This window comes from Panulirus ornatus, chromosome 14, assembly GCF_036320965.1.
Source record: "Panulirus ornatus isolate Po-2019 chromosome 14, ASM3632096v1, whole genome shotgun sequence".
NCBI lineage: Eukaryota > Metazoa > Arthropoda > Malacostraca > Decapoda > Palinuridae > Panulirus > Panulirus ornatus.
The window spans coordinates 1,062,374-1,089,614 of record NC_092237.1 but is presented as its reverse complement, the minus strand read 5'-3'; the positions used below and the strand labels follow the sequence as shown (position 1 = coordinate 1,089,614).

The following is a 27,241-nucleotide window of genomic DNA, read 5'->3' as shown; positions in this document are numbered from 1 at the left end:
CTTGCTCTTATTCACATTTACTCTTAACTTTCTTCTTCCACACACTTTACCAAACTCAGTCACCAGCTTCTGCAGTTTCTCACATGAATCAGCCACCAGCGCTGTATCATCAGCGAACAACAACTGACTCACTTCCCAAGCTCTCTCATCCCCAACAGACTTCATACTTGCCCCTCTTTCCAGGACTCTTGCATTTACCTCCCTAACAACCCCATCCATAAACAAATTAAACAACCATGGAGACATCACACACCCCTGCCGCAAACCTACATTCACTGAGAACCAATCACTTTCCTCTCTTCCTACACGTACACATGCCTTACATCCTCGATAAAAACTTTTCACTGCTTCTAACAACTTGCCTCCCACACCATATATTCTTAATACCTTCCACAGAGCATCTCTATCAACTCTATCATATGCCTTCTCCAGATCCATAAATGCTACATACAAATCCATTTGCTTTTCTAAGTATTTCTCACATACATTCTTCAAAGCAAACACCTGATCCACACATCCTCTACCACTTCTGAAACCGCACTGCTCTTCCCCAATCTGATGCTCTGTACATGCCTTCACCCTCTCAATCAATACCCTCCCATATAATTTACCAGGAATACTCAACAAACTTATACCTCTGTAATTTGAGCACTCACTCTTATCCCCTTTGCCTTTGTACAATGGCACTATGCACGCATTCCGCCAATCCTCAGGCACCTCACCATGAGTCATACATACATTAAATAACCTTACCAACCAGTCAACAATACAGTCACCCCCTTTTTTAATAAATTCCACTGCAATACCATCCAAACCTGCTGCCTTGCCGGCTTTCATCTTCCGCAAAGCTTTTACTACCTCTTCTCTGTTTACCAAATCATTTTCCCTAACCCTCTCACTTTGCACACCACCTCGACCCAAACACCCTATATCTGCCACTCTGTCATCAGACACATTCAACAAACCTTCAAAATACTCATTCCATCTCCTTCTCACATCACCACTACTTGTTATCACCTCCCCATTTACGCCCTTCACTGAAGTTCCCATTTGCTCCCTTGTCTTACGCACCCTATTTACCTCCTTCCAGAACATCTTTTTATTCTCCCTAAAATTTACTGATAGTCTCTCACCCCAACTCTCATTTGCCCTTTTTTTCACCTCTTGCACCTTTCTCTTGACCTCCTGTCTCTTTTTTTTATACTTCTCCCACTCAATTGCATTTTTTCCCTGCAAAAATCGTCCAAATGCCTCTCTCTTCTCTTTCACTAATACTCTTACTTCTTCATCCCACCACTCACTACCCTTTCTAAACAGCCCACCTCCCACTCTTCTCATGCCACAAGCATCTTTTGCGCAATCCATCACTGATTCCCTAAATACATCCCATTCCTCCCCCACTCCCCTTACTTCCATTGTTCTCACCTTTTTCCATTCTGTACACAGTCTCTCCTGGTACTTCCCCACACAGGTCTCCTTCCCAAGCTCACTTACTCTCACCACCTTCTTCACCCCAACATTCACTCCTCTTTTCTGAAAACCCATACTAATCTTCACCTTAGCCTCCACAAGATAATGATCAGACATCCCTCCAGTTGCACCTCTCAGCACATTAACATCCAAGTCTCTCTTTCGCACGCCTGTCAATTAACACGTAATCCAATAACGCTCTCTGGCCATCTCTCCTACTTACATAAGTATACTTATGTATATCTCGCTTTTTAAACCAGGTATTCCCAATCATCAGTCCTTTTTCAGCACATAAATCTACAAGCTCTTCACCATTTCCATTTACAACACTGAACACCCCATGCATACCAATTATTCCCTCAACTGCCACATTACTTTTAAAGGGGAAGTAAATGTTTATAGTTGTGTTACTGGAGTGATAGTTTTCATGCATGGTGTTTTTGACAAGAAAATAGTGAAGCTGGAGAAAAATGTAGCTTAGTCATTGAAGCTTATTGATACAGTGGTGAAATTGTTGAGAACTGCTATTGACGTTTGTGTGAATAAATTGTACATTTCCTTTTCCATAGCCAGAGGTTGAACCATTATGTGACATTCATTTTTTTTCATTCATTTCAAGCTAAAAGTTTGTTTTCTAAATTGTTTCTTACATTTTTCATATGTATATATATGTATGTGTGTGTGTGTGTGTGTATGTGCGTATGTGTGTGTATGTGTGTGTGTGTGTATATGTATATATATATGTATATTATCCCTGGGGATAGGGGTGAAAGAATACTTCCCACGTATTCCTCGCGTGTCGTAGAAAGCGACTAGAGGGGACGGGAGCGGGGGGCCGGAAATCCTCCCCTCCTTGTATTAACTTTCTAAAATGGGAAACAGAAGAAGGAGTCACACGGGGAGTGATCATCCTCCTCGAAGGCTCAGAGTGGGGTGCCTAAATGTGTGTGGATGTAACCAAGATGTGAAAAAAGGAGAGATAGGTAGTATGTTTGAGGAAAGGAACCTGGATGTTTTGGCTCTGAGTGAAACGAAACTCAAGGGTAAAGGGGAAGAGTGGTTTGGAAATGTCTGGGGAGTGAAGTCAGGGGTTAGTGAGAGGACAAGAGCAAGGGAAGGAGTAGCAATACTCCTGAAACAGGAGTTGTGGGAGTATGTGATAGAATGTAAGAAAGTAAATTCTCGATTAATATGGGTAAAATTGAAAGTTGATGGAGAGAGGTGGGTGATTATTGGTGCATATGCACCTGGGCATGAGAAGAAAGATCAGGAGAGGCAAGTGTTTTGGGAGCAGCTGAATGAGTGTGTTAGCGGTTTTGATGCACGAGACCGGGTTATAGTGATGGGTGATTTGAATGCAAAGGTGAGTAATGTGGCATATATATATATATATATATATATATATATATATATATATATATATATATATATATATATATATATATATAACCAAGATGTGAAAAAAGGAGAGATAGGTAGTATGTTTGAGGAAAGGAACCTGGATGTTTTGGCTCTGAGTGAAACGAAGCTCAAGGGTAAAGGGGAAGAGTGGTTTGGGAATGTCTTGGGAGTATAAGTCAGGGGTTAGTGAGAAGACAAGAGCAAGGGAAGGAGTAGCAATACTCCTGAAACAGGAGTTGTGGGAGTATGTGATAGAATGTAAGAAAGTAAATTCTCGATTAATATGGGTAAAACTGAAAGTTGATGGAGAGAGATGGGTGATTATTGGTGCATATGCACCTGGGCATGAGAAGAAAGATCATGAGAGGCAAGTGTTTTGGGAGCAGCTGAATGAGTGTGTTAGTGGTTTTGATGCACGAGACCGGGTTATAGTGATGGGTGATTTGAATGCAAAGGTGAGTAATGTGGCAGTTGAGGGAATAATTGGTATACATGGGGTGTTCAGTGTTGTAAATGGAAATGGTGAAGAGCTTGTAGATTTATGTGCTGAAAAAGGACTGATGATTGGGAATACCTGGTTTAAAAAGCGAGATATACATAAGTATACTTATGTAAGTAGGAGAGATGGCCAGAGAGCGTTATTGGATTACGTGTTAATTGACAGGCGCGCGAAAGAGAGACTTTTGGATGTTAATGTGCTGAGAGGTGCAACTGGAGGGATGTCTGATCATTATCTTGTGGAGGCTAAGGTGAAGATTTGTATGGGTTTTCAGAAAAGAAGAGTGAATGTTGGGGTGAAGAGGGTGGTGAGAGTAAGTGAGCTTGGGAAGGAGACTTGTGTGAGGAAGTACCAGGAGAGACTGAGTACAGAATGGAAAAAGGTGAGAACAATGGAAGTAAGGGGAGTTGGGGAGGAATGGGATGTATTTAGGGAATCAGTGATGGATTGCGCAAAAGATGCTTCTGGCATGAGAAGAGTGGGAGGTGGGTTGATTAGAAAGGGTAGTGAGTGGTGGGATGAAGAAGTAAGAGTATTAGTGAAAGAGAAGAGAGAGGCATTTGGACGATTTTTGCAGGGAAAAAATGAAATTGAGTGGGAGATGTATAAAAGAAAGAGACAGGAGGTCAAGAGAAAGGTGCAAGAGGTGAAAAAAAAAAAAGGCAAATGAGAGTTGGGGCGAGAGAGTATCATTAAATTTTAGGGAGAATAAAAAGATGTTCTGGAAGGAGGTAAATAAAGTGCGTAAGACAAGGGAGCAAATGGGAACTTCAGTGAAGGGCGCAAATGGGGAGGTGATAACAAGTAGTGGTGATGTGAGAAGGAGATAGAGTGAGTATTTTGAAGGTTTGTTGAATGTGTTTGATGATAGAGTGGCAGATATAGGGTGTTTTGGTCGAGGTGGTGTGCAAAGTGAGAGGGTTAGGGAAAATGATTTGGTAAACAGAGAAGAGGTAGTAAAAGCTTTGCGGAAGATGAAAGCCGGCAAGGCAGCAGGTTTGGATGGTATTGCAGTGGAATTTATTAAAAAAGGGGGTGACTGTATTGTTGACTGGTTGGTAAGGTTATTTAATGTATGTATGACTCATGGTGAGGTGCCTGAGGATTGGCGGAATGCGTGCATAGTGCCATTGTACAAAGGCAAAGGGGATAAGAGTGAGTGCTCAAATTACAGAGGTATAAGTTTGTTGAGTATTCCTGGTAAATTATATGGGAGGATATTGATTGAGAGGGTGAAGGCATGTACAGAGCATCAGATTGGGGAAGAGCAGTGTGGTTTCAGAAGTGGTAGAGGATGTGTGGATCAGGTGTTTGCTTTGAAGAATGTATGTGAGAAATACTTAGAAAAGCAAATGGATTTGTATGTAGCATTTATGGATCTGGAGAAGGCATATGATAGAGTTGATAGAGATGCTCTGTGGAAGGTATTAAGAATATATGGTGTGGGAGGCAAGTTGTTAGAAAGAAGCAGTGAAAAATTTTTATCGAGGATGTAAGGCATGTGTACGTGTAGGAAGAGAGGAAAGTGATTGGTTCTCAGTGAATGTAGGTTTGCGGCAGGGGTGTGTGATGTCTCCATGGTTGTTTAATTTGTTTATGGATGGGGTTGTTAGGGAGGTGAATGCAAGAGTTTTGGAAAGAGGGGCAAGTATGAAGTCTGTTGGGGATGAGAGAGCTTGGGAAGTGAGTCAGTTGTTGTTCGCTGATGATACAGCACTGGTGGCTGATTCATGTGAGAAACTGCAGAAGCTGGTGACTGAGTTTGGTAAAGTGTGTGAAAGAAGAAAGTTAAGAGTAAATGTGAATAAGAGCAAGGTTATTAGGTACAGTAGGGTTGAGGGTCAAGTCAATTGGGAGGTGAGTTTGAATGGAGAAAAAGTGGAGGAAGTGAAGTGTTTTAGATATCTGGGAGTGGATCTGGCAGCGGATGGAACCATGGAAGCGGAAGTGGATCATAGGGTGGGGGAGGGGGCGAAAATTCTGGGAGCCTTGAAGAATGTGTGGAAGTCGAGAACATTATCTCGGAAAGCAAAAATGGGTATGTTTGAAGGAATAGTGGTTCCAACAATGTTGTATGGTTGCGAGGCGTGGACTATGGATAGAGTTGTGCGCAGGAGGATGGATGTGCTGGAAATGAGATGTTTGAGGACAATGTGTGGTGTGAGGTGGTTTGATCGAGTAAGTAACGTAAGGGTGAGAGAGATGTGTGGAAATAAAAAGAGCGTGGTTGAGAGAGCAGAAGAGGATGTTTTGAAATGGTTCGGGCACATGGAGAGAATGAGTGAGGAAAGATTGACCAAGAGAATATATGTGTCGGAGGTGGAGGGAACGAGGAGAAGAGGGAGACCAAATTGGAGGTGGAAAGATGGAGTGAAAAAGATTTTGTGTGATCGGGGCCTGAACATGCAGGAGGGTGAAAGGAGGGCAAGGAATAGAGTGAATTGGAGCGATGTGGTATACCGGGGTTGACGTGCTGTCAGTGGATTGAATCAAGGTATGTGAAGCGTCTGGGGTAAACCATGGAAAGGTGTGTAGGTATGTATATTTGCGTGTGTGGACGTATGTATATACATGTGTATGGGGGTGGGTTGGGCCATTTCTTTCGTCTGCTTCCTTGCGCTACCTCGCAAACGCGGGAGACAGCGACAAAGCAAAAAAAAAAAAAAAAAAAAAATATATATATATATATATATATATATATATATATATATATATATATATATATATATATATATATATATATTCCTATGAGTCCACGGGGAAATTGAAACACGACAAGTTCCCAAGTACACTTTCGTGTAATAATCACATCATCAAGGGAGACAAGAGAGAAATATAACAGTCAGTTGATATACATCGAAGAGACGAAGCTAGGACGCCATTTGGTAAACATGCGATTGTCCAAGACAGACAAGGAGCGTTCTTAAATTTATCATTTTACAAATTTTATCAACAATAAAGTTATTTCATTTGTATAGACCATCACTAATATTAAGACTATAATTTTTTGTGTATTTGATAATAGAAGATTCAATTATATTTCTCGTGGTCATACAGTTAGAGTTAATTTGATGGAAGGTACTAAATTGTTAAGTTGATGACCTTTTAGAATATTTATTTGATGTCTTGGATGATATTCATTTACCTGTTTCAAAGTCTGTTTTCAGTGAACTGATAAAATTGTGTATAAAAGACTGTATTTTTCAATTCAATGGAGATTATTATGCTCAAAAATTTGGTATGGCAATAAGTAACCCTCTTTCACCTGTAATAAGTAATCTTTATATGTTATTTTTTGAAAAAAAGATTACTAAAGGATATCTTACCTTCTAATGCAATTTGGTTTAGGTATGTAGATGATGTTCTTTGTGTTTGGCCAACAAATGAAAATTTACAAATATTCCTCCCATTACTTAACAATTTAGTACCTTCCATCAAATTTACTGTAGAAAATGAAAATAATGGTATGTTACCATATTTAGACTGCATGATCAATAGGCAAGGAAACAAGTTTAAGTTTAGCATATACAGAAAACCTACCAATGTATGCTCATATATCCATTATTGCTCATCTCAACATGACAGTTAAATTATCATTTCAATCTATGTTCCTTAAGGCATTACGTATTTGCAGTCCAGAGTTTATTGATGATGAGTTTGAGAAGATATATTCTATTGGATCTAAGTTAAAGTACCCTAGATCTTTCATTGATAAATCCCTTAAGTTAGCAAGAAATCATTTTACAGAGTTGAGCCCAAACCTCCCATTGACACCAAGAATCTTTTAGTTCTCCCTTTTAATAATAATTTTACTTTACTTCCCATGTTGCTTAAATCCTTTAATGTAAATGTTGCCTTCAGCAACAGTAATACTATAATGAATATCTTAATCAAGAATTCAACAGAAAATTCTCCTGGATGCATCTACAAGTGCCATGTGGAAACTGTGATAAATTTTATGTTGGGCAGACCGATAAGGATCTTTCTGTTAGACTTAAGCAACATAAATATAGTATAAGAACGGGACAAGAATCAAATGCCTTGTTTAATCACGTTAAAATATGATCATTGTATTGACTGGAGTAATGCCATCTCAGTTATTAACTCTAATTCTATTACCACGAGAAATATCATTGAATATTCTATTATTAAATACACAAAGAATTATAATCTTAATTTTAGTGATGGTCTATACAAATTAGATAACTTTATTGTTGATAGAATTTGTAAAATGATAAATTTATGAACGCTCCTTGTCTGTCTTGGACAATCGCATGTTTACCAAATGGCGTCCTAGAATCGTCTCTTCGATGTATATCAGCTGACTGTTAATTTTCTCTCTTAAGTCTCCCTTGATGATGCGATTATTACACGAAAGTGCACTTGGGAACTTATCGTGTTTCATTTTCTCCGTGGACCTATAGGAATATCTTGATCACGCGCAAAATTGTGATCCCTTCCAATATATATATATATATATATATATATTGGGGATGAGAGAGCTTGGGAAGTGAGTCAGTTGTTGTTCGCTGATGATACAGCGCTGGTGGCTGATTCATGTGAGAAACTGCAGAAGCTGGTGACTGAGTTTGGTAAAGTGTGTGGAAGAAGAAAGTTAAGAGTAAATGTGAATAAGAGCAAGGTTATTAGGTACAGTAGGGGTGAGGGTCAAGTCAGTTGGGAGGTGAGTTTGAATGGAGAAAAACTGGAGGAAGTGAAGTGTTTTAGATATCTGGGAGTGGATCTGTCAGCGGATGGAACCATGGAAGCGGAAGTGGATCATAGGGTGGGGGAGGGGGCGAAAATTTTGGGAGCCTTGAAAAATGTGTGGAAGTCGAGAACATTATCTCGGAAAGCAAAAATGGGTATGTTTGAAGGAATAGTGGTTCCAACAATGTTGTATGGTTGCGAGGCGTGGGCTATGGATAGAGATGTGCGCAGGAGGATGGATGTGCTGGAAATGAGATGTTTGAGGACAATGTGTGGTGTGAGGTGGTTTGATCGAGTAAGTAACGTAAGGGTAAGAGAGATGTGTGGAAATAAAAAGAGCGTGGTTGAGAGAGCAGAAGAGGGTGTTTTGAAATGGTTTGGGCACATGGAGAGAATGAGTGAGGAAAGATTGACCAAGAGGATATATGTGTCGGAGGTGGAGGGAACGAGGAGAAGAGGGAGACCAAATTGGAGGTGGAAAGATGGAGTGAAAAAGATTTTGTGTGATCGGGGCCTGAACATGCAGGAGGGTGAAAGGAGGGCAAGGAATAGAGTGAATTGGAGCGATGTGGTATACAGGGGTTGACGTGCTGTCAGTGGATTGAATCAAGGCATGTGAAGCGTCTGGGGTAAACCATGGAAAGCTGTGTAGGTATGTATATTTGCGTGTGTGGACGTATGTACATGTGTATGGGGGGGGGGGGGCATTTCTTTCGTCTGTTTCCTTGCGCTACCTCGCAAACGCGGGAGACAGCGACAAAGTATAAAAAAAAAAAAAAAAATATATATATATATATATATATATATATATATATATATATATATATATATATATTATATATATATATATATATATATATATATATATATATATATATATATATATATATATATATATATATACACGTGTAGGAAGAGAGGAAAGTGATTGGTTCTCAGTGAATGTAACTGCGGCAGGGGTGTGTGATGTCTCTATGGCTGTTTAATTTGTTTATGGATGGGGTTATAGGGAGGTGAATGCAACAGTTTTGGAAAGAGGGGCAAGTATGCAGTCTGTTGTGGATGAAAGAGCTTGGGAAGTGAGTCAGTTGTTCGCTGATGATACAGCGCTGGTGGCTGATTCGTGTGAGAAACTGCAGAAGCTGGTGACTGAGTTTGGTAAAGTGTGTGAAAGAAAGCTGAGAGTAAATGTGAATAAGAGCAAGGTTATTAGGTACAGTAGGGTTAAGGGACAAGTCAACTAGGAGGTAAGTTTGAATGGAGAAAAACTGGAGGAAGTGAGGTGTTTTAGATATCTGGGAGTGGATTTGGCAGCGGATGGAACCATGGAAGCGGAAGTGAATCGTAGGGTGAGGGAGGTGGCGAAAGTTCAGGGAGCCTTGAAGAATGTGTGGAAGTCGAGAGCATTATCTCGGAAAGCAAAAATGGGTATGTTTGAAGGAATAGTGGTTCCAACAATGTTGTATGGTTGCGAGGCGTGGGCTATGGATAGAGTTGTGCGGAGGAGGGTGGATGTGCTGGAAATGAGATGTTTGAGGACAGTATGTGGTGTGAGGTGGTTTGATCAAGTAAGTAATAATAGGGTAAGAGAGATGTGTGGTAATAAAAAGAGTGTGGTTGAGAGAGCAGAAGAGGGTGTTTTGAAATGGTTTGGGCACATGGAGAGAATGAGTGAGGAAAGATTGACCAAGAGGATATATGTGTCGGAGGTGGAGGGAACGAGGAGAAGAGGGAGACCAAATTGGAGGTGGAAAGATGGAGTGAAAAAGATTTTGTGTGATCGGGGCCTGAACATGCAGGAGGGTGAAAGGAGGGCAAGGAATAGAGTGAATTGGAGCGATGTGGTATACCGGGGTTGACGTGCTGTCAGTGGATTGAATCAAGGCATGTGAAGCGTCTGGGGTAAACCATGGAAAGCTGGGTAGGTATGTATATTTGCGTGTGTGGACGTATGTATATACATGTGTATGGGGGAGGGGGGTTGGGCCTTTTCTTTCGTCAGTTTCCTTGCGCTACCTCGCAAACGCGGGAGACAGCGACAAAGTATAATAAAATATAATAATATATATATATATATATATATATATATATATATATATATATATATATATATATTATCCCTGGGGATAGGGGAGAAAGAATACTTCCCACGTATTCCCTGCGTGTCGTAGAAGGCGACTAAAAGGGAAGGGAGCGGGGGGCTGGAAATCCTCCCCCCCCCCCCTTTTTTTTTCTCCAAAAGAAAAAACAGAGAAGGGGTCCAGGTGAGGATATTCCCTCAAAGGCCCAGTCCTCTGTTCTTAACGCTACCTCGCTAATGCGGGAAATGTCGAATAGTATAAAAAAGTATATATATATATATATTTTTTTTTTATACTCTGTCGCTGTCTCCCGCGTCTGCGAGGTAGCGCAAGGAAACAGACGAAAAAAATGCCCCCCCCCCCCATACACATGTATATACATACGTCCACACACGCAAATATACATACCTACACAGCTTTCCATGGTTTACCCTAGACGCTTCACATGCCTTGATTCAATCCACTGACAGCACGTCAACCCCGGTATACCACATCGCTCCAATTCACTCTATTCCTTGCCCTCCTTTCACCCTCCTGCATGTTCAGGCCCCGATCACACAAAATCTTTTTCACTCCATCTTTCCACCTCCAATTTGGTCTCCCTCTTCTCCTCGTTCCCTCCACCTCCGACACATATATCCTCTTGGTCAATCTTTCCTCACTCATTCTCTCCATGTGCCCAAACCACTTCAAAACACCCTCTTCTGCTCTCTCAACCACGCTCTTTTTATTTCCACACATCTCTCTTACCCTTACGTTACTCACTCGATCAAACCACCTCACACCACACATTGTCCTCAAACATCTCATTTCCAGCACATCCATCCTCCTGCGCACAACTCTATCCATAGCCCACGCCTCGCAACCATACAACATTGTTGGAACCACTATTCCTTCAAACATACCCATTTTTGCTTTCCGAGATAATGTTCTCGACTTCCACACATTCTTCAAGGCCCCCAGAATTTTCGCCCCCTCCCCCACCCTATGATCCACTTCCACTTCCATGGTTCCATCCGCTGCCAGATCCACTCCCAGATATCTAAAACACTTCACTTCCTCCAGTTTTTCTCCATTCAAACTCACCTCCCAATTGACTTGACCCTCAACCCTACTGCATCACCTCACAATCCGGGTAAAAATATTTCCATGGTCTGACCTACATCCACATGTCCTTTTTATGATAAACCACCTTTACCTTAGAGTTTTCGTTCCTATATTGGTACGGCCATTACATCGTTGCAGTGTTATTTTGCAACGTTATCCTCCACATCTGTTTTAATCAGGTTAATTATGATTTGTTGTAAAGTTAAGGGGCAAGTGGAGTTTGTTTTTGTACCGAGTCTTCCGAGCTGGCCAAGAGGGTGGTGGGTAGTAACGGGGTTAGCAGTGGTGGCGGGGCTGGTGTCGGTCGTCTGCCAAGTTGTGTTGTTGTGTGTTTGTGTGTCCAACTCCGATAACAGGAACCAGTCTGCTGTTATGATAAGAAACGTTCCCTACACCAACCAAATTACTCTCTACTGCCTCCTCTCCTGTGCAAAAGTTATCCTCATTATAACTATTGTGAACAATTATTTTTTAAGGACTGTTTCTGTGATAGGTATTTATCCTTCGAGTCAGCTGACTAATACAAATATTTCTCTAACACGGAATAAGTGCTGCATTATTTGTTTGACCTGATTCTCGATTTATATTGTTCCTCCAGGTGCAGACATTATTTTAATTCTGTAGGTACAATTATCAAGAGTCCAGGGCACGAAATTCTTAGCGTACGTCACATTTAACTGGACAGTGTATGATGTTACTGGCCTTGTATGTGACGGCAGATAATTCCAAGTTTTTTTTTTTTTTTATCTTAGAAAGCTTGTCAAAGTTTATCCATAATGATGAATAGTGCTATTATCTTGAGCATTGTGACAAGTGTGGGTGTCATATTTTCACTCTACCACAACTTAGCGTCGTGATATCCAGCAAAACTTGGCTTTCAAGTCGTATCATGGCCTCGCATCGTCCAATCTGCCTGTGATACCATGATTCATTCTCTTCTCGTATGATAATGCTGGTGCTTTTCTATACAGTTCACAGTACTGTTGTGTCAGATAACGTTACCTGACTGCATAATGAGAAACCATCACAAACTAGGAAAGATTCTGCTTTAGAAGGTTTTCTTTCTACACGGGTAAACAGATGCAAGATATACAGGATGGAATTTTGACTACATTGTCCTCAACATGCAACTTACCTGACAAAGTTTACGAATTTGTTGATATGTGTAGAGTTGACTCCCAGCCGTCGGCTCTAGGTGTAGTGTACGTCAGGTGAGGAGCTGCTGCTGTTGACTAGATGCAGGCATCAACTGGGTCTTGTGAGATTTGGAAACAAATTGTAAGTTGTGCTCTTACGTGTTTGGTCGCCGATCAGACTCCACTTTTCTACACTTTTATCAGGATAAGTTAAGGCAATTATTTATTAATTTGATTTAGTCCAAATGTACAATAATTACTCTTCGTTAACAACTTTTCTGTAATTTATAGACATTTACTCAACTGAAAATGAGCTTCTCTAGGAACTCCAACGTTGGTAGATAGATTTTCTTTTATGGAAACTGCGTAAATGAAAAAAAAATAATTTCATTGAGTCTTTTGTGCTTGAGAGTTTGAAGTGCGGGAAGGAGGGTTGGGAGTTGACAAGGTACTAGGAGCGTGTGCTATCGTAATGAGGTTCGAGTCGCCAATGCGCACTGTTGGCTCTGTAAACTTGATTTTGTTGGTGGTCTGCGGGGAGGAGCTTACTAGTGCGGTTACCAGGTACCACTACCTGTTCTTCCTTCACGATTTGATTTGTATATACTAATGGTATATTTTTGTATTTATTTTTAGCAGTGATTTAGTAAGTCATCTTTTATCGGGATTGAGCTTATGGTACTCAGTACAATAAGGGACACTAATTTAATAATAGCTTATATTTACAAGTGACAACTGTGTGTGTGTTTTCAAGTCTAGTGCAGATGCGATTGGCCGAAAAAACTAAGTCTGGTGTCATGTTGAGTAGCGGCGGATCCCACTGATCTGTATACCAGGGGCTAACTTTGTGATCGCAAAAGTACACTGTTACTTTATAGCATCTCTCTCTCTCTCTCTCTCTCTCTCTCTCTCTCTCTCTCTCTCTCTCTCTCTCTCTCTCTCTCTCTCTCTCTCTCTACTACGTAGTAGGAGGGAAAAGGAAGAGGTTTGAACAGGAAAAGCAAAATGGAATACCCTCGTATTGTTTCATATTGTAAAGGGCACGGTATGACTCGCTTCAGCTTCCGTGGTTCCATTCGCTGCCATCTCCACTCCCAGGACTCTTATAATTCATCATTCTCCATTTTTTCTCAACTGCTACCTTTCACATACAGTACCAAACTTAGTAACCTACTAATGTAGTAGTTCATTCGAATCTACTAGTGCTGTGTTATCAGCGAACAAGTGACTCGTTTTCCAGTCCCCTCTCTCGAAGACCTTACATTTATTTCCATCACCACCAATACATAAACCAATTTCAGTCTTGGTGACATTACATACCCCAACCGCAAATCATTCATTAGAACCACACCTTCCTCTCTTCCTACGAGAGCACACGCCTTACACTGTTAATAAAAACTGCTTCAAATAGCTTTTACCCCACACAATATATTCTTAAGACCTTCCTCAGGGCATCTCTGTCAGCCATATCGCATGCTCTCTTCATATCTTTATACTTCTTTAAATATTTCTCACACAGTCTTTCGAGCAGACACCTGATCTACATAACCTCTACCACTTCTGAAACGACAATGTTCCTCTAGTCCGATGTTCTGTTCATGCCTTAACCCTCTCCATCACCAGTCTTTGCTGTACATCTTACCGATACAGTCAACAGATTTATACCTCTGTAGTTCGAACACTCATCTTTGTCCCCCTTGTCTGTATACAACACAGCTTTGTCCCCCTTGCCTGTATACATTAGCACTATATATGCATTCCGCCAGTCTTCGGGCATCTCTCCATGATCCATACATACATTGAAAATTGTAAATAAATTAGCAGCACAGGCACTCCTGTAATAAGAAATTCAACTGTACGTCCATCCACTCGAGCCGCCTTGCCACATTTTATCTTATGCAAGATTTCCACCACCTTTTCTTTCTTTATCAAACCAATTTTCATGATTTTCACTTCTCACACTTCCTCGAACCAAACACCTTACATCATGTTATCCTCTGTCATGAAGCATAATTCATTGAACCTTGAAAATACTCGCTCTTCCTCCTCCTCCTCCTCGTCACCTCATCACTACCTGTAACCACTTCCCCATTTGTCCCTTTGATATTCCCATATATATATATTTTTATATTTTTTATTTTGCTTTGTCGCTGTCTCCCGCGTTAGCGAGGGGAAACACGAAAGAATGGCCCAACCCACCCACATACACATGTATATACATACACGTCCACACAAGCAAATATACATGCCTATACATCTCAATGTATACATATATATACACACACAGACATATACATATATACACATGTACATAATATATACTGTCTGCCTTTATTCATTCCCATCGCCACCTCGCCACACATGGAATAACAACCCCCTTCCCCCCTCATGTGTGCGAGGTCGCGCTAGGAAAAGACAACAAAGGCCCCATTCGTTCACACTCAGTCTCTAGCTGTCATGTAATAATGCACCGAAACCACAGCACCCTTTCCACATCCAGGTCCCACAGAACTTTCCATGGTTTACCCCAGAGGCTTCACATGCCCTGGTTCAGTCCATTGACAGCACGTCGAACCCGGTATACCACATCGTTCCAATTCACTTTATTCCTTGCACGCCTTTCACCCTCCTGCATGTTCAGGCCCCGATCACTCAAAATCTATTTCACTCCATCTTTCCACCTCCAATTTGGTCTCCCACTTCTCCTCGTTCCCTCCACCTCTGACACATATATCCTCTTGGTCAATCTTTCCACAGTCATTCTCTCCATGTGACCAAACCATTTCAAAACACCCTCTTCTGCTCTCTCAACCACACTCTTTTTATTACCACACAACTCTCTTACCCTTACATTACTCACTCGATCAACCCATCTCACACCACATATTGTCCTCAAACATCTCATTTCCAGCACATCCACCCTCCTGCGCACAACTCCATCCATAGCCCACGCCTCGCAACCGTACAACATTGTTGGAACCACTATTCCTTCAAACACCCATTTTTGCTTTCCGAGATAATGTTCCCGACATCCACACATTCTTCAAGGCTCCCAGAATTTTCGCCCCCTCCCCCACCCTATGATTCACTTCCGCTTCCATGGTTCCATCCGCTGCCAAATCCACTCCCAAATATCTAAAACACTTCACTTCCTCCAGTTTTTCTTCATTCAAACTTATCTCCCAATTGACTTGACCCTCAACCCTACTGTACCTAATAACCTTGCTCTTATTCACATTTACTCTCAACTTTCTTCTTTCACACACTTTACCAAACTCAGTCACCAGCTTCTGCAGTTTCTCACATGAATCAGCCACTAGCACTGTATCATCAGCGAACAACAACTGACTCACTTCCCAAGGTCTCTCATCCACAACATACTGCATACTTGCCCCTCTTTCCAAAACTGTTGCATTCACCTCCCAAACAACCCCATCCATAAACAAATTAAACAACCATGGAGACATCACACACCCCTGCCGCAAACCTACATTCACTGAGAACCAATCACTTTCCTCTCTTCCTACACGTACACATGCTGCCTTACATCCTCGATAAAAACTTTTCACTGCTTATAACAACTTGCCTCTCACATCATATATTCTTAATACCTTCCACAGAGCATATCTATCAACTCTATCATATGCCTTCTCCAGATCCATAAATGCTACATACAAATCCATTTGCTTTTCTAAGTATTTCTCACATACATTCTTCAAAGCAAACACCTGATCCACACATCCTCTACCACTTCTGAAACCACACTTCTCTTCTCCAATCTGATGCTCTGTACATGCCTTCACCCTCTCAATCAGTACCCTCCCATATAATTTACCAGGAATACTCAACAAACTTATACCTCTGTAATTTGAGCACTCACTCTTATCCCCTTTGCCTTTGTACAATGGCGCTAAGCAAGCATTCCGCCAATCCTCAGGCACCTCACCATGAATCATACATACATTAGATAACCTTACCAACCAGTCAACAATACAGTCATCCCCTTTTTTGATAAATTCCACTGCAATACCATCCAAACCTGCTGCCTTGCCGGCTTTCATCTTCCGCAAAGCTTTTATTACCTCTTCTCTGTTTACCAAATCATTTTCCCTAACCCTCTCACTTTGCACACCACCTCGACTAAAACACCCTATATCTGCCACTCTATCATCAAACACATTCAAAAAACCTTCAAAATACTCACTCCATCTTCTTCTCACATCACCACTACTTTTTATCACCTCCCCATTAGCTCCCATCACTGAAGTTCCTATTTGTTCCCTTGTCTTACGCACTTTATTTACCTCCTTCCAAAACATCTTTTTATTCTCCCTAGAATTTAATGATACTCTCACCCCAACTCTCATTTGTCCTCTTTTTCACCTCTTGCACCTTTCTCTTGGCCTCCTGCCTCTTTCTTTTATACATCTCCCACTCATTTGCATTATTTCCCTGCAAAAATCTTCCAAATGCCTCTCTCTTCTCTTTCACTAATAATCTTACTTCTTCATCCCACCACTCACTACCCTTTCTAATCAACCCACCTCCCACGCTTCTCATGCCACAAGCATCTTTTGCGCAAGCCGTCACTGCTTCCCTAAATACATCCCTTTCCTCCCCCACTCCCCTTACGTCCTTTGTTCCCACCTTTTTCCATTCTGTACTCAGTCTCTCCTGGTACTTCCTCACACAAGTCTCCTTCCCAAGCTCACTTACTCTCACCACTCTCTTCACCCCAACATTCTCTCCTTTTCTGAAAACCTCTACAAATCTTCACCTTCGCCTCCACAAGATAATGATCAGACATCCCTCCAGTTGCACCTCTCAGTACATTAACATCCAAAAGTATCTCTTTCGCGCGCCTATCAATTAACACGTAATCCAATAACGCTCTCTGGCCATCTCTCCTACTTACATACGTATACTTATGTATATCTCTCGTTTTAAACCAGGTATTCCCTGTTACCAATCCATATATATATATATATATATATATATATATATATATATATATATATATAGAGAGAGAGAGAGAGAGAGAGAGAGAGAGAGAGAGAGAGGGAGGGAGGGATAGAGCATGCAAGTGTTGGGGTGAGCAAGTATCAGTAAGTTTAGGGAGAGATGTTTAGGAGGTTAATAATGTGCGAAAAACATGAGAACAAATAGGAACGTTGGTAGAGGGGGCAAACGGAAAAGAGATAATAGGTAGTAATGAAATGAGAAGATGTAGCGAGTATTTTTAAGGACTGTTGAGTGTGTTGATGAAAAAATGTAGTCGAGGTGGTATGCGAAGTGATAGAATCATGTAAAATGTTTTGATAGAGATGGTGGTGAAAGCCTTACACAAGATTAAATGTGGGAAGGTTGGTGGAGTGGATGGTATTGCTGTTGCATTTAAGAAGAAAGTGGGTGACTGTGTTGTTCATTGGTTGGTTAGGATTGTCAATGTATGTATGGATCATGAGGTGCCGGAATGCATGTATAGTGCCATTGTATAAAGACAAGGGGGATAAAGGTGAGTGTTCAAACTACAAGGGCATAAATTTGTTAGTATACCTGGTAAGTTGTGTGGGAGGGTAGTGATTGAGAGGATGAAGGCTTGTACAGACCATCAGGTTAGGGAGGAGCTGTGTTGATTCTGAATTGATAGAGGATGTAAGGATCAGGTGTTTGCTTTAAAGAATGTGTGTGAAAAGTATTTAGAGAAACGAAACTATTTGTATGTGGCACTTATGGATTTGGAAAAAGCATATAATAGGGTTGGGAGAGGCCCTGTGGAAGGTCTGGAGACTATACAGTGTGGGAGTAAAACTGCCACAAGCAAGTGAGAATTTTATGTCAAGGGTGTAAGGCGTGTGTACGAGTAGGAAGACAGAAGAGTGAATGGTTCCAAGTGAAGTTTGATCTGCGGCTGTGATGCATGATGTCACTATGGCTGTTCAGTTTGTTTATGGATGGGATGGTGAAGGAGGTAAATGCAAGTCTTGGAGAGAGGGGCGAGTATGCGGTTTGTGGGGGATGAGAGGGCTTGGGAAGTGAGACAGTTGTTCGCTGATGATTCAGCATTGGTAGTAAATTAGAGTAAGAAACTGCAAAGTTGCTGAATAAGCTTGGTAGAATATGTGAAAAGAGGAAGTTGAGAGTAAATGTGAATTAAAAGCAAGTTTATCAGGTTTAGCAAGATTGAGGGACATGTTATTTGGGGTGAGTTCGAATAGTGAAAAATTGGATGAAGTTTTTTAGATACCTGGGAGTGGATTTAACAGCGAATGGAAGCTTAAATGAATCACAGGATGAGTGAGGTGGCGCAGGTTCTTTGAGCATTGGGGAACGTGTGGAAGGAGAGGTCGGTATCTGGGAGGGCGAAGATGAGTATGGCTGCAGGTATACATACTAGTCTCACCATTGTTGTATGGATGCGTGTCGTGTGTTATAGATAAAGCAGTGCGGAGGAGAGTGAGTGTTTTGGTACCTGCATTCCAAGATGCCCGAGGAAGTATAATATCCATGGCAGGCGTGAACTCAACACACACCTCATGGTGATTCACATCACAGGTGCGGGTGGTTTAATGTGGCGGTCATGATCATCTTGTGAGCGGTAGCCTAGTTGAATTAGAAGCTGCAAAGGTTTTGATATCAGACCCCAGAGAACATATATCAACAGTTATGATAGTGTTCATTCATTACATAAATTTATAGTTGTTGATACTAGAACAATAAGGTGTTGTACTTTTTTTTAAGGTATGTTTGGATCTATTTCAAAATGGTTCACTTGCAGTCGTAAAGACATGATGTTCTCGTGTTTTTATATTACAGCCCCGCACTTTACATGTCATGCGATTAACCTTTCTCCAAAAGCTTAGACAACAGTGATGATAATGATAATAATTTACCCTTGATATAATAGTGACATCATGTCTACTGATGTGAATTTCAATGTACAAATCATGCATGATACATTTGTCCGTTTCTGAAGGATAACAGATCTGTTATTGTCTGTGCGCACTCCCCTCAGTGCTTCAGATTTCTTTGGTATTTCTCTCCTTTGTAGAGTTTTTTGTTTGTTTGATAACTCAGTGTTGTGTGCAACAGTCTCTTTATCAAGTGCAAGTTACGGTGTGTGTGTGTGTGTGTGTGTGTGTGTGGGGGGGGGGGGGGGGGACTGCTCTATAGATGATGTGAGTCCCTGTACCAGTAATGTATACATATCTGTTGCTGGCTTTGGTGAAAATCTTGTTATCCGGCCAGCTGGACCTGCATTACCACAAGCGGAGGGAGGGAGACTCCCAGCCAACGAAATACTTCACAAAAAGATTAAAGTTTGAACCTCTTGAACACCAGGCGACAACCCTAAGGTGTGGTGGCCCACTTTTGACCTAACTTGTTTGGGTCAGTTGTTAGGCTTCTTCATTGTACCAAAGGATTATATCGTTGTGCTGAAGGAATTAACATCGGTGCTTTAGAAAAGACGTAGGCCATAGAGCAAATCGCTTCTTAGAAGACGACATAGTTGCCGTCGGTGTGTCTGGGTGCATGAGTTACTAGCCACTCCGTAGAGTGGTCCGCTTCTGACCATCGTGTTGTAACATCCCCTAAACATACACTCAGATCTGCCATTATATTCCCTGTCTTTCCTTCGCGTGCTGTTACTGATCTTCATCAGAGGTGTAAGTTTTAATTACCATATTTTACTTGTCCCATGGATGCTATTTTAACAAGGTGACCTTTCCCATGCTTGCTCCGGCCACACTTGCCCTACTTGACATTAAGTACGCTAACTCATTGTAGATTTGTATTAAAGTTTATGTATACGTTTTAATTATTTCTGTGGTAGCCATCTACATCTAGTTGAAAGTTAGATTTGTAGCCACATTGGGTAGGATGACATCACCCTCCACAGGCATGGTAATCATGCACCCCTTCACGCCTCCTTGTTGTTACAACTCTCATGTTGTAGACACTGGATGAGGTTTAGTTGCTAAGATGTGAACTTGTGTGATGGTAGGTAGGCCGCCATGGTTGGTTATTTTCTGCGTCCATGATGACAGAATAATGAAAACATTATGAGCGTAAAGTGGGACCAGAGGCAATACTTGCAGACAACCTGGACTATGTGCTTCGAAGTGTTTTTCTGTATAGTCTTAGTTGATATGAAAACTCTTTTTCTTTATTCATGACTTACCTGAACATGAAAGCGTTTAAAAAGAAAATTGAAGTAATGAGGAAGACATTAGTAGTATAGAACCTCACTAAAAGAAACCCTGTTTAAGGAAGTTTGAAAATAATTGTTTGCTTCCACATATAAAGCCGACAACAAAATTTGATGGCAAGTAAGGTCATTGTTTACTTAGCAGAACCTGGTAATGATGGCTTACAGTCTGTTGCTATCTGGCTAGTGTAATGATCGTGGTAGTATACTTACCGTTCGACGGCTTTTTACACTTGAACGTATAATCTATTCAAGTTTTTCTGTAATGTATAGTAATTATGTATTCTTAAAAGCACTCTTAGACAGTTAAAGGCTGCTTATCCATGTTAAGACTAATAACGGAAGTAAGTCTTACCTATCACATGATCACAGTAGGAAAACTTTTGTGTTGCAATTGTTGGCATCTGATGGTTGGGCCTGATGCCAGGCCGGCCTAAGCTTACTGGCCGCGTTTCACATTGCTAATCGCACATTCCTTCAACAAACGTGTCACCTTAGTTTAAAAGTAAGAATTATCGTAGTTTATTGATAACAAAATGTTATAATTTCTCAGTCGATGTTTAATGCACAATGATTTAAGTATATATATATATATATATATATATATATATATATATATATATATATATATATCTCCCTGGGGATAGGGGAGAAAGAATACTTCCCACGTATTCCCTGCGTGTCGTAGAAGGCGACTAAAAGGGAAGGGAGCAGGGGGCTGGAAATCCTCCCCTCTCGTTTTTTTTTTTTTTTTTTTTTTATGTTCCAAAAGAAGGAACAGAGAAGGGGGCCAGGTGAGGATATTCCCTCAAAGGCCTAGTCCTCTGTTCTTAACGCTACCTCGCTATCGCGGGAAATGGCGAATAGTATGAAAAAAAAAAAAATATATATATATATATATATATATATATATATATGTATATATATATTTTTTTTTTTTTTTTTCTTTTTTGCCGCTGTCTCCCGCGTTTGCGAGGTAGCGCAAGGAAACAGACGAAAGAAATGGCCCAACCCACCCCCATACACATGTATATACATACGTCCACACACGCAAATATACATACCTACACAGCTTTCCATGGTTTACCCCAGACGCTTCACATGCCCCGATTCAATCCACTGACAGCACGTCAACCCCGGTATACCACATCGCTCCAATTCACTCTATTCCTTGCCCTCCTTTCACCCTCCTGCATTTTCAGGCCCCGATCAAACAAAATCTTTTTCACTCCATCTTTCCACCTCCAATTTGGTCTCCCTCTTCTCCTCGTTCCCTCCACCTCCGACACATATATCCTCTTGGTCAATCTTTCCTCACTCATTCTCTCCATGTGCCCAAACCATTTCAAAACACCCTCTTCTGCTCTCTCAACCACGCTCTTTTTATTTCCACACATCTCTCTTACCCTTACGTTACTTACTCGATCAAACCACCTCACACCACACATTTTCCTCAAACATCTCATTTCCAGCACATCCATCCTCCTGCGCACAACTCTATCCATAGCCCACGCCTCGCAACCATACAACATTGTTGGAACCACTATTCCTTCAAACATACCCATTTTTGCTTTCCGAGATAATGTTCTTGACTTCCACACATTCTTCAAGGCTCCCAGAATTTTCGCCCCCTCCCCCACCCTATGATCCACTTCCGCTTCCATGGTTCCATCCGCTGCCAGATCCACTCCCAGATATCTAAAACACTTCACTTCCTCCAGTTTTTCTCCATTCAAACTCACCTCCCAATTGACTTGACCCTCAACCCTACTGTACCTAATAACCTTGCTCTTATTTACATTTACTCTTAACTTTCTTCTTCCACACACTTTTCCAAACTCAGTCACCAGCTTCTGCAGTTTCTCACATGAATCAGCCACCAGCGCTGTATCATCAGCGAACAACAACTGACTCACTTCCCAAGCTCTCTCATCCCCAACAGACTTCATACTTGCCCCTCTTTCCAAAACTCTTGCATTCACCTCCCTAACAACCCCATCCATAAACAAATTAAACAACCATGGAGACATCACACACCCCTGCCGCAAACCTACATTCACTGAGAACCAATCACTTTCCTCTCTTCCTACGCGTACACATGCCTTACATCCTCGATAAAAACTTTTCACTGCTTCTAACAACTTGCCTCCCACACCATATATTCTTAATACCTTCCACAGAGCATCTCTATCATATGCCTTCTCCAGATCCATAAATGCTACATACAAATCCATTTGCTTTTCTAAGTATTTCTCACATACATTCTTCAAAGCAAACACCTGATCCACACATCCTCTACCACTTCTGAAACCACACTGCTCTTCCCCAATCTGATGCTCCGTACATGCCTTCACCCTCTCAATCAATACCCTCCCATATAATTTACCAGGAATACTCAACAAACTTATACCTCTGTAATTTGAGCACTCACTCTTATCCCCTTTGCCTTTGTACAATGGCACTATGCACGCATTCCGCCAATCCTCAGGCACCTCACCGTGAGTCATACATACATTAAATAACCTTACCAACCAGTCAACAATACAGTCACCCCCTTTTTTAATAAATTCCACTGCAATACCATCCAAACCTGCTGCCTTGCCGGCTTTCATCTTCCGCAAAGCTTTTACTACCTCTTCTCTGTTTACCAAATCATTTTCCCTAACTCTCACTTTGCACACCACCTCGACCAAAACACCCTATATCTGCCACTCTATCATCAAACACATTCAACAAACCTTCAAAATACTCACTCCATCTCCTTCTCACATCACCACTACTTGTTATCACCTCCCCATTTGCGCCCTTCACTGAAGTTCCCATTTGCTCCCTTGTCTTACGCACTTTATTTACCTCCTTCCAGAACATCTTTTTATTCTCCCTAAAATTTAATGATACTCTCTCACCCCAACTCTCATTTGCCCTTTTTTTCACCTCTTGCACCTTTCTCTTGACCTCCTGTCTCTTTCTTTTATACGTCTCCCACTCAATTTCATTTTTTCTCTGCAAAAATCGTCCAAATGCCTCTCTCTTCTCTTTCACTAATACTCTTACTTCTTCATCCCACCACTCACTACCCTTTCTAATCAACCTACCTCCCACTCTTCTCATGCCACAAGCATCTTTTGCGCAATCCATCACTGATTCCCTAAATACATCCCATTCCTCCCCCACTCCCCTTACTTCCATTGTTCTCACCTTTTCCATTCTGTACTCAGAATATATATATATATATATATATATATATATATATATATATATATGGATGGAACCATGGAAGCGAAAGTGGATCATAGGGTGGGGGAGGGGGCGAAAATTCTGGGAGCCTTGAAAAATGTGTGGAAGTCGAGAACATTAATCCCGGAAAGCAAAAATGGGTATGTTTGAAGGAATAGTGGTTCCAACAATGTTGTATGGTTGCGAGGCGTGGGCTATGGATAGAGTTGTTCGCAGGAGGATGGATGTGCTGGAAGTGAGATGTTTGAGGACAATGTGTGGTGTGAGGTGGTTTGATCGAGTAAGTAACGTAAGGGTAAGAGAGATGTGTGGAAATAAAAAGAGCGTGGTTGAGAGAGCAGAAGAGGGTGTTTTGAAATGGTTTGGGCACATGGAGAGAATGAGTGAGGAAAGATTGACCAAGAGGATATATGTGTCGGAGGTGGAGGGAACAAGGAGAAGAGAGAGACCGAATTGGAGGTGGAAAGATGGAGTGAAAAGGATTTTGTGTGATCGGGGCCTGAACATGCAGGAGGGTGAAAGGAGGGCAAGGAATAGAGTGAATTGGAGCGATGTGGTATACAGGGGTTGACGTGCTGTCAGTGGATTGAATCAGGGCATGTGAAGCGTCCGGGGTAAACCATGGAAAGCTGTGTAGGTATGTATATTTGCGTGTGTGGACGTGTGTATGTACATGTGTATGGGGGGGGTTGGGCCATTTCTTTCGTCTGTTTCCTTGCGCTACCTCGCAAACGCGGGAGACAGCGACGAGGTATAAAAAAAAAAAAAAAAAAAAATATATATATATATATATATATATATATATATATATATATATGATTTTGGTAAAGTGTGTGAGAGAAAGCTGAGAGTAAATGTGAATAACAGCAAGGTTATTAGGTTCAAGGGTTGAGGGACAAGTCAACTGGGAGGTAAGTTTGAATGGAGAGAAACTGGAGGAAGTGAAGTGCTTTAAATATCTGGGAGTGGATTTGGCAGCGGATGGAACCATGGAAGCAGAAGCGAGTCTCAGGGTGGGGGAGGGAACGAAGGGTCTGGAAGCGTGAAGAATGTGTGGAAGGCGAGAACGTTATCTCGGAGAGCATAAATGGGTATATTGCGAGGCATGGGCTATAGATAGGGTTGTGCGGAGGAGGGTGGATGTGTTGGAATTAAAATTTATTTTGGACAATATGTGGTGTGAGGTGGTTTGATCGAGTAAGTAATGAAAGGGCAAGAGAGATGTGTGGTGATAAAAAGAATATGGTTGAGAGAGCAGAAGAGGGTGTTTTGAAATGGTTTGGTCACATGGAGAGAATGAGTGAGAAAGATTGACGAAGAGGATGTATGTGTCAGAGGTGAAGGGAACGAGGAGAAGAGGGAGACCAAATTGGAGGTGGAGGGATGGAGTGAAAAAGATTTTGAGCGATCGGGGCCTGAACATGCAGGAGGGTGAAAGGCGTGCAAGGAATAGAGTGAATTGGTACGATTTGGTATACCGGGGTAGACGTGCTGTCACTGGATTGAACCAGGGCATGTGAAACGTCTGGGGTAAAACTTGGAAAGTTTTGTGGGGTCTGGATGTGGAAAGGCAGCTGGGGTGTCGGTGCATTACACATGACAGCTAGAGACTGGGTGTGTAGAGACTGAGTGTGAACGAATGTAGCCTTTGTTGTCTTTTTCTAGCGCTACCTCGCGCGCACGCGGGGAAGGGGTTGCTGTTTCATGTGTGGCGGGGTGGTGACGGGAATGGATGAAGGCAGCAAGTATGAATATGTACATGGGTATATATGTATATGTCTGTGTATGTATATTTTGTATATGTGCATGTGTGGGCGTGTATGTATATGCATGTGTATTTAAGTGGGTTGGGCCACTCTTTCGTCTGTTTCCTTGCGCTACCTCACTAACGCATGAGACAGCGACTGAGTATAATAATAGAAAAAGATTTTATATATATATATATATATATATATATATATATATATATATTTTTTTTTTTTTTTTTTATACTTTGTCGCTGTCTCCCGCGTTAGCGAGGTAGCGCAAGGAAACAGACGAAAGAAATGGCCCCCCCCCCATACACATGTACATACACACGTCCACACACGCAAATATACATACCTACACAGCTTTTCATGGTTTACCCCAGACGCTTCACATGCCTTGCTTCAATCCACTGACAGCACGTCAACCCCTGTATACCACATGACTCCAATTCACTCTATTTCTTGCCCTCCTTTCACCCTCCTGCATGTTCAGGCCCCGATCACACAAAATCTTTTTCACTCCATCTTTCCACCTCCAATTTGGTCTCCCTCTTCTCCTCGTTCCCTCCACCTCCGACACATATATCCTCTTGGTCAATCTCTCCTCACTCATTCTCTCCATGTGCCCAAACCATTTCAAAACACCCTCTTCTGCTCTCTCAACCACGCTCTTTTTATTTCCACACATCTCTCTTACCCTTACGTTACTTACTCGATCAAACCACCTCACACCACACATTGTCCTCAAACATCTCATTTCCAGCACATCCATCCTCCTGCGCACATCTCTATCCATAGCCCACGCCTCGTAACCATACAACATTGTTGGAACCACTATTCCCTCAAACATACCCATTTTTGCTTTCCGAGATAATGTTCTCGACTTCCACATATTTTTCAAGGCTCCCAAAATTTTCGCCCCCTCCCCCACCCTATGATCCACTTCCGCTTCCATGGTTCCATCCGCTGACAGATCCACTCCCAGATATCTAAAACACTTCACTTCCTCCAGTTTTTCTCCATTCAAACTCACCTCCCAATTGACTTGACCCCTCACCCCTACTGTACCTAATAACCTTGCTCTTATTCACATTTACTCTCAACTTTCTTCTTCCACACACTTTACCAAACTCAGTCACCAGCTTCTGCAGTTTCTCACATGAATCAGCCACCAGCGCTGTATCATCAGCGAACAACAACTGACTCACTTCCCAAGCTCTCTCATCCCCAACAGACTTCATACTTGCCCCTCTTTCCAGGACTCTTGCATTTACCTCCCTTACAACCCCATCCATAAACAAATTAAACAACCATGGAGACATCACACACCCCTGGCGCAAACCTACATTCACTGAGAACCAATCACTTTCCTCTCTTCCTACACGTACACATGCCTTACATCCTCGATAAAAACTTTTCACTGCTTCTAACAACTTGCCTCCCACACCATATATTCTTAATACCTTCCACAGAGCATCTCTATCAACTCTATCATATGCCTTCTCCAGATCCATAAATGCTACATACAAATCCATTTGCTTTTCTAAGTATTTCTCACATACATTCTTCAAAGCAAACACCTGATCCACACATCCTCTACCACTTCTGAAACCGCACTGCTCTTCCCCAATCTGATGCTCTGT

The 27,241-nt window shown here is 41.7% G+C and overlaps 2 protein-coding genes across 15 annotated transcripts in view; one reads left to right on the top strand and one right to left on the bottom strand.

The window, feature by feature from the left end:
* The window catches only part of LOC139753132 (uncharacterized), a 77,304-nt gene extending 64,030 nt beyond the window's left edge, over window positions 1-13,274 (bottom strand). The window contains exon 1 of the mRNA XM_071669272.1: window positions 12,404-13,274. The gene's annotated coding sequence lies outside the window, so the exon portion shown is untranslated. The remainder of the gene's footprint in view (window positions 1-12,403) is intronic.
* LOC139753130 (uncharacterized) overlaps window positions 1-27,241 on the top strand; it is a 250,412-nt gene that overhangs the window by 174,304 nt on the left and 48,867 nt on the right. The window lies entirely within an intron of this gene.